This window comes from Salvia miltiorrhiza, chromosome 4 (genome assembly GCF_028751815.1).
Source record: "Salvia miltiorrhiza cultivar Shanhuang (shh) chromosome 4, IMPLAD_Smil_shh, whole genome shotgun sequence".
NCBI classification, from domain to species: Eukaryota; Viridiplantae; Streptophyta; class Magnoliopsida; order Lamiales; family Lamiaceae; genus Salvia; species Salvia miltiorrhiza.
Window position 1 is genome coordinate 40,365,556 of NC_080390.1, and position 8,638 is coordinate 40,374,193.

Sequence of the window (8,638 nt, forward strand, 5' to 3'; positions counted from 1 at the left end):
CAACTCCAATATACGTAATATCCAATATACTTCGTATGCAACTTCAATATAGGTCGTGTACATCTTAAATAGGTTAGTTACTTTTTTCTTCATTTTTTATTCAATCTACTTTCTTTTGTTATTTTTTTCTTTTATTTATTTTTATTTAATTCAATCAAAAAGCAAATTATAATTAATCTATTAAATATTTATTAAATTTAAAAATTAAAAAAATTATGAAAAAATTATTCAAATTTTTGTCTCATTTATTTACTTGCACAGATCGGTGCATTGGTCATATAGAATAATGAATCAATTAAAAACCTTTATAAAATTAGATTGCATACATTAGTAAAATAGATTTTTTCGTATCTAATTTCCATCATCATTGCAATAGATTATGGTATAGATACACGTGACATTTTTACCCTTTTCCTATAATGAAGCGAATTTTGCTTAATCCGTGTGAAATGAAAAGATTTAATCCTGACAGTTAATTTTGATCTTATCGACGATGTATAATGGTTCTTAGTTTTAATTTTAAGGGTGGTTTCTATATTAACCCAACCCTATATATATATATATATATATATATATATATATAGGGGCGCGCTCCAGTGAGACCCTCTATTTTTCGTGTAACATGAGTACAATGAATAAGACATATAATACTAATGAACAAAACATATATCTAATGAACAAGATGTATATACTGATGAAAAATAAAATTTAAAAAATTCGTAATGAATAAGAAATATATACTGATGAACAGGGCCGTATATACTGATGAACAATGCAGTATATACTGATGAATAACAAAATTTAAAATATTCTGCTCCCTCCAGGATTCGAACCCTGCGAAAAAAAATCACCCTCCAGATACAATATCAGCCATAGGATTGATAAAATAAACGCACCAGATCGTGCCCTAGATCTCACTAAAATTAGGGGGTCTCATTGGAGCGGCTCCCTATATATATATATATATATATATATATAGGGTCAAGTTAAACAAAGAATGACCCTATCTATAGAGAATAGAGATTAAATCTAGTCCCTAGAAAATGCTGGATCGTGTGGTTCCAATTAAATTTGCCAGCATTTTTTAATTAGCATTTCCCATGTTTGAAAATACATTTTAATTAGAATTAGGGCATTTTGGGTAACTTTACAAGCTAGAAAAAACGGAAGGTCCGTAATTTACTCCTATTAACCGCGTCGTCTCCCACAAGTCGTCGCCCACAATTTCTGAACAGAACCACGATCGGTAGAGTTTCTGCCTTTTCGACGACAGGTAGGGTTTCGTTTGAAGTTTTGATTTTTCAACAAACAAATCGATTCAAACTCTGGCTGTTCGATAATTTTTTTTTGTTATTTCGTTTCTATTTTTGAAGAATCGCCGGCGACTTGTTCGAAAAGGGGCAGCGTTTGAAGATTTGCTTAAATCGAACGGGTATGTCGATGTTTTTCCATTTTTTTTACCTCTTCATGTAATTGAACAACCGATTGAACAAAAGGTATTTAGATTTTTGCTTCGAATACTTTGATTTTCTGTTTCGAACAACTGATTGTTGTTGACGATGAAGAAATTAATTGTTGGAAAAATTGAAAGTCTTTTGAGATTATGAGATTTCAGATATTGGGATTTCAGTTTTTTGAATATGATTTTCTGTTTCGCTTGTTTTTGCATACTGTGTTCGCCGATTTGAATCACGCTTGGTGGATCTAAATAATCAAGGTATTGTGTTTCGAATTTTTTTTGGATTTTCTATCTCATTTTTCAAATAGGGTTTATGATTGTGGTTATATTGTTTAATATATGCATTTGTATTGACTGGATGATGAAACTTTTTTATGCTATATTTTGAACTATTCTTGACAGATTTGGTCCACCTTGGGCATAAAATACTATGATTTTATTAGATTTGATGTGCTTGAGTTTTTTTCTTAGAAGACTTATTGAATGAAAACTGAATGTATTCTCAATTCAAATGAGGGATCTTCAGAAAAATAAAAAATAAACGCCCAAGAATGGACACGTCTGCTCCTGCGGATGAAGGAGGTAAAATAAGTAACTATATTTGACATATTTTCTTATCTGTTTGTAATTTATTAATTAATTGTTCGAGTATTTGTATTAGTGTGTGATCTGTGCGAAACAATTGTATGATGTGTTCATGGGTTAATATAATCTGTTTAATTAGTTTTTTAGTTGTGTTAATACTTAGTTAATGGAAAATTTTGAGGTATCTGTTCGGATTCTTTTTTCTACATGTTCATATTATATTTTTAAATATGGAGTAATATATTTCTCTTGTTAGGGGATACCATATCCTACATTACCTCTTCTTCCACGATAACCTGTTCATCAACGGTGGACGTTAGGTACTTTCATTACACAATTTCTTAGAACATTCAGTAGCTTTTGAGAATATGGTTGGAGCTGCTTTCATTTTTTTTTAAATCATAATGTCGCTAATTATCAGGTTGTTTTATAGTTTTGGTGAATTTGTGTGTTTGGCGTTAGTTTTTACATGGAAATCACTTCAAAATCATTGCCGCCACAGCCGGTGATGTACCCCTCAAGGTCTGCAGAAAGAGGTGCAAGAATAGGGCCTACGCGCTTGGATGTGGCGTCTCGCCGCGGAGCAACCAGAGATCAAGACGGAGGCTAGATTATGACGAGAGGGAGATTGCTGTAGGAGACGAAATATTGGCCAAGTCGATGTACCGAATCCTCCTCCAATGGCAACAGCAATCAGCCTCCGCAAAGGGGACACCCTAAATTACAAGCCTGCTATTGAAAATGAAGGTGCTGGAAAAGGTGCTGGAAACAACTAGGAGTAGTTGTAAGAATAATTTGTTCATTGAAAAAATGTGTTGTTCATTTAAAATTTGTGATGTGTTTATTTACAAAAGTATGTTCTGTTCATTTAGAAATTGTAATCTGTTCATTTACAAATTGTGATTCTTCGTTACCACACGTTCGAAATATTTATCTGAGTGTTCAATTTATTCTCTATATTTGTTCAAAATATTTATTGCATTATTTGATAAACATCTTATTTTTTTCCAGTCACATGTTCACAATTTTTCTTTGGCTGTTCAATTTATTCTCTATATTTGTTCAAAATATTATATCTTAGGCCAACTTTCAGCAATGGAGAGAGTTAATATTTGGAGTTAATATGGCATATTAATTAAGACTACAGGTTAAACTTCAAACTCTAATTGAAATTCATGTTTGGATGTGTCCTCGGTTCGAAACATCATCATTTTCGCTAGTGAGCTAGTGTTGTTCGAATTTTTATTCTAGCTCATCATGTTGTGGATTTCGTGAAGTGCAATTGACTATGGTGTGGGATCTTGAAAGTTACACATTTTTGTTGATGATGTTTATTTAATTGCTATATGAAATGATGCTACAACCTGAGAATCCTTTGAGATATTATGGATTAAAAGATGGTGACTTCATCTTAAGAAAATAAAAGAATTGAGAATTTTGAACATAAAACATTTCGAACAGGCGTCAAAAAGTTACGAACATCTAAAATATAATTTTTGAATTTTACTTGCTGACATAAAATATTTAACATAAAGCATTTTGAACAAACGTAAAAAAATTACGAACACCTTGATAAAATATTCGAATTTTTTCTTGCTGACATAAAATATTTCAATAAACATAAAAGAGAGGACAATTTTTCTAAATTCTACATAATTTGATATTTATATTTTACTTAAAATATAAAAAATAATCTGATAAATCAGTGAAAATGTGAAAGTAATTTTTTTCATGTTGTACTCGATCCAAAATAACATACATAATAATAAATCTTTAGCAAAAAGTCATCTCAGAAAGAAAAAAAATATATTTCGTTGGCACATTAACCAAATAATTAAAAAGAAAACAAATTATTGAATTCACCAGAGAAACAAACGAAGACATAGCAGTACTATATAATTTTATTTCGTGACTATGGAACACAAGATAAAGATTTTAATGAGAATATATGTGATGATAACAAAAGAAACGGCTGCATAACAGATTTTACGTGAAGATTGGGATATTTAATATCTTACCAAATATAAATGAATCAATAGAATCTTCAATGTATTAATTATCGATTTTCATGAGTATGTACATTACTAGTTTGACCTTATCGATTAAAAATATGGCAGTAAGTCCGAAAATAATATAACCGTTAGATTGGTAAATTTTAATGATCAAGATTAATTCTCCTTTCTCTATATATTTGTCATTCTCTGTTTAACCTTTCTCTATATATATATATATATATATATATATATATATATTTGTCTTTATACGAATGAGGGGCTAGGGTTTGATCTTGAATTCCCCCTCCCCCAGGCAAAACAAAAGATTCACGACTCTCTTATATCTTTACAAAAAGAAAAACGATGGTATTTGTTATGTTATATATAAATGAACGCATGTTATAGCATTATATCGTCCCTGTCGAATTGAATATCATGTCTCATAAAGTGAAACATGATAAAAGAAATTTAAAAATGATAGTGTGATTAGAAGACTACTCGTGATACGAAAGTATTCAAAAGTGTAATCGCAGCTAAATCATGGAGAACCATTAGGCAAACCTTTTGCTAACTACGGAAACTTCCAAGGAAAGTAGTATTGTCGACGACGCAACGCAACGCAACCCTACTATTCTTGGCAAATTATATGCTAAACCTACGAAATTTTATTGATTGATAATATATGAGAATTTGACGTGTGCAATATGTTTATTTCTTTCGGTTTATGAACTTTCCAAGTCACATAATATGCGATGGCTGTTATCCCTAAAATGGTGCAATATTTCGATCAACACCTACTCATTCTAATTAAACTTTTCAAGCCTAAAGGAAAATTAATTTCTTCCACGTTTGTTTGGCAAATCTAATCACAAGAAATACACACTTTAAATGTATTTCGAAATTCCTGCGACGGCGATTAGTGAAAGCACCGAAACTGTTATACCATTAAATGATCGAGATTATCAATTATACCTATAAAAGCCACTTTATTGAGATTGTTTGTGTCCCCCTTAATTGATATCAAGTTATTAGAATACTTTCTGTCGAATCTTCTTCTTTTTTTTTCTCGAGAAATGAAAACCATAGGTAGAGAGAGACCCACCACAATTCTGTAGAATAAACCCCCTACATGCTTACATGGGAGGATGCAAACTAGATTTGTTTATCTGTCAATTGACTCAATTCTGTGTGGCTCCTAAGCGCCCATATATATTGGTTGTGGATTAGATGGGAATTTCTAATGAGAATTTAGAACCAATATTAATCAGCTTAATCCATTTCGTCCCATATAATTAATATACGTGAATCCTGAGTTTTCGTAAATTTAACGAATCTCGCCTAAATGTACACGCAAATGAAATACTACCTTACATATATAAGGATAAAGTATCGCAAACTTCAAACCACTCATGTCAGAATCTCGAATAATTAACTTGTTGATACTTTATTTATATAACTACGTAACTTATCCAATATTCATGTGAAAACAAATGACTACCTTGTTCAAAGTTAAGGTATCACGAGCTACTCTATTTTTTTGTTTTCCAACTTTAGTCATGTGTCAAATCTAATTTATTATTGGTTGTATTTCATTCTTGATTATTATTTTTGAAAACATCCTAGAACCAATAATCATCTTAATTCCAAGTTTCTATCAAAATTCATCCCTACATGTATAAAATGATATGACAATTGCAAGAAAAAGATTGGTGATATACCCATCTAAGTAAGAGATTGGTGTGTTATATAAACCACGACTGGTTTCTATATATTACTTTCAAAATATTTTAATAATACAACCACCTTTTGATTTATAGAAAACTCAACATTTCCAATTTTTCGACGTTAGAACAACGCAATTTCAAATAATAATAATAATAATAATATAAATAATACCGTTTATCAAAATATTCTAAAAATCGTGTCAAAAATCACAGATTCACACAATTATCATCCAAGCAAAAACTAATGCACTTGCATAGTTTACTTCAAAACCTAAGGTTTCTTACTATGAGGATGTTTGGCCGAACTTATAAACTCTTTAAATCAACTTATAAGTTGTTTAGAAGCTCATAATCTCCTTTAAAGTATTCGACAAAATAAGCCCTTAAAGAATTTATAAACTAAAAATAAGCTCTTAGAACTTATAAGCATCCTTAAAAAATAAGCTCCTCTACCCCAACTTATTTTCTCATTATCTTATAAGTAACACTCATTTTACAAAAATAATTCAACTATGATTTTTTTATTTTCATCATATATCATTCTAATTTTATCTATTTTTATTTTCTCTTTCTAACTAAAAATTATCTCTCTAGATTATAAATTAAATTATAAACACTTTAATAACTTATAACCTCTTAGAGCATCAGCAATGGGGTCTCGGAATTGGGCTCGAGCCTCCCAATTCGTGAGCGCCGCCCCCCTCCCCCCCCAATTGTCGAGCCTGCGGCTCACGAGCCCACTACTTCTCTCCAGCGCTCCGGGCTCAAAAGTGCATTTGGATGGGCGCGTGTTATGCACCTTCCATTTCCAAGCCTCCCCTTTACAAATTAAGAGCCAAGGGTTGTCTCTCCCATAGTGGAGGTGGGCTCTTAAATGGTGAACACCACATTTAAGAGTCCACCCTTGACTCTCCATTGTGGATGCTCTTAAGAAACTATACATTTTATAATTCTTTTATTTTTTTGAGGAAAACATCTTATAAGCTTTCAAAGGTTATAAGCTCTTTAAAACAAGTTTAGAAAACATTCTATATTATGTCGACGCGCAAGAAATACATAGTGGATAGCAATGGAATAAGTCAGATAAAATGACACTATCAGTATACATAAACGTATACAATACTATGGAACAATGAGATGATGCCAAAACCCAATTGAACTAGATGATAATTATAAGATATCAACCTGCTTGTATTAAATTACCAACGATGCAAGATTGAACAAATGTTTAGAAGCAAGGACTACACATATTTGACCAAAAAAAATTACTTTACAACTACTTCCACATATAATTGTATATATCTATGATAAGTTCATATAATGCATTTCGCAACGTCTCTATATGATCATTAATGCAATGCTGTAGATACAAGAAAACACCCACCTATTTACAACTTTCACTATAAAAATAGAATTGAAAGATAGATGTATTATACATCATCTTGTTATAACTACTTCCATTCCAAAAGCCCAACGGGAAAAATGAACTATCAGTTTCTGGTATTAAGTCTATTAAAAACATAGTGTAATCATTTGTGCATACATGCGTGCTGTTTCCCAATCTGCCTCACTATAGTATTTTAAATAGATAAAAATTCAAACTTCAAACTAACAGCTATATATGTCATATTATATAATATACACCTCAATTATTTTTCCCTACTTGAATTGTAGCAGCCAGTAAAGAAATTTAAGGACCCTATGAATAAGATCATGAGACTACTGTTTTATCCTAGATTTTACACAAACTTAAATTCCAACCTTAATTTCTCCAAGAACTGAGAAAGAGGGAGAGTTAGCTCATGGGAGCCAAGAAAGAGGTGCCTAACAACCATTAATGAGATTGCGATGAGCTGTTGAATTACTACATATATATATATATTCATTCAAAAATGTTGGGCTTCTTTCCAGAATGGACAGGATTGTAATTTTGTCATCTTCATTCTATTAGCCTCGTACGAAGCAAAACCCACTCTTCATAATGAAACATGTACAATAATTCCACTGCATCTCTTTACAATTTAAGTTTTCAGTAATTCCTCTCGCTCTCACTCTCTCGACACATTATAAGTTGAGGCAGAGCTTGTCATTCTTACAATTATTACTACTGTTCTATATATCTAATCTACTTTGATTGCAAAAATCACAATAATGAGTTTACAACACTAATTAAACTGAAATTGTATTACTTAATATATTCAGTAAGTCTTAATTAAGCAAGGGTGAATCTACATATGACCCATAAAGAGAATATTTCTGCCTATATCAGAAATTCCAACTTAGGAAATACTATTTTTATATTTGAGATAAGACAAATGACGAGCAACATTTACTAGGTCAGACACAGTCTGAACAAAGGTAAACTGCAGAATATAATGCTTCTGTTTAGCACAAAATCTATTGCGCACACATAGACACACACACATGTATATATATATATATATACATTAAATCCCAACATTATTTTCATTTTTCAATGCACCTGAAGCTGCATCAGACATGCATGGCTATACGCAACGAAGCTTTTCTGCATACAACATTCATGTCAAATTAAGACCGCCGGAAATCACATGTAGTGTGAATAAATACAAAAAAATAAAAATAAAAATGAGAGAGAGAGAGCTTCACAAATTGGTCAAAAAAAGAAATATTATTATAGTAATGAAATATATATACTATATTCTTGCATGGCTGGACAACCATAAATATATCGAAAGAAAGAAAGAAAATATATGTATATTGTAAGACTTGTCCAAATAAAGAAGCAACCTCAACTCAGAATTTCAAATAGGCAAAAACAACGCGTAATCTGGGGAAGAAAAAGAGGCAACGAACTCCCATATAATTCAAATACTGCAAACACTCAGAGAAATTCG

At 31.2% G+C, this 8,638-nt stretch overlaps 1 long non-coding RNA gene across 2 annotated transcripts; it reads left to right on the forward strand.

The window, feature by feature from the left end:
- Window positions 1-1,132: 1,132 nt before the first annotated feature.
- LOC131021657 (uncharacterized) lies at window positions 1,133-2,978 on the forward strand. 2 transcript variants are annotated; one of them, XR_009101026.1, is made up of 4 exons: window positions 1,133-1,273; window positions 1,374-1,432; window positions 2,301-2,364; window positions 2,478-2,978. It is a non-coding gene; the product is annotated as an uncharacterized LOC131021657 (long non-coding RNA). The 2 variants fall into 2 exon arrangements; XR_009101025.1 differs by having other exon boundaries at window positions 2,507-2,978.
- Window positions 2,979-8,638: the final 5,660 nt, after the last annotated feature.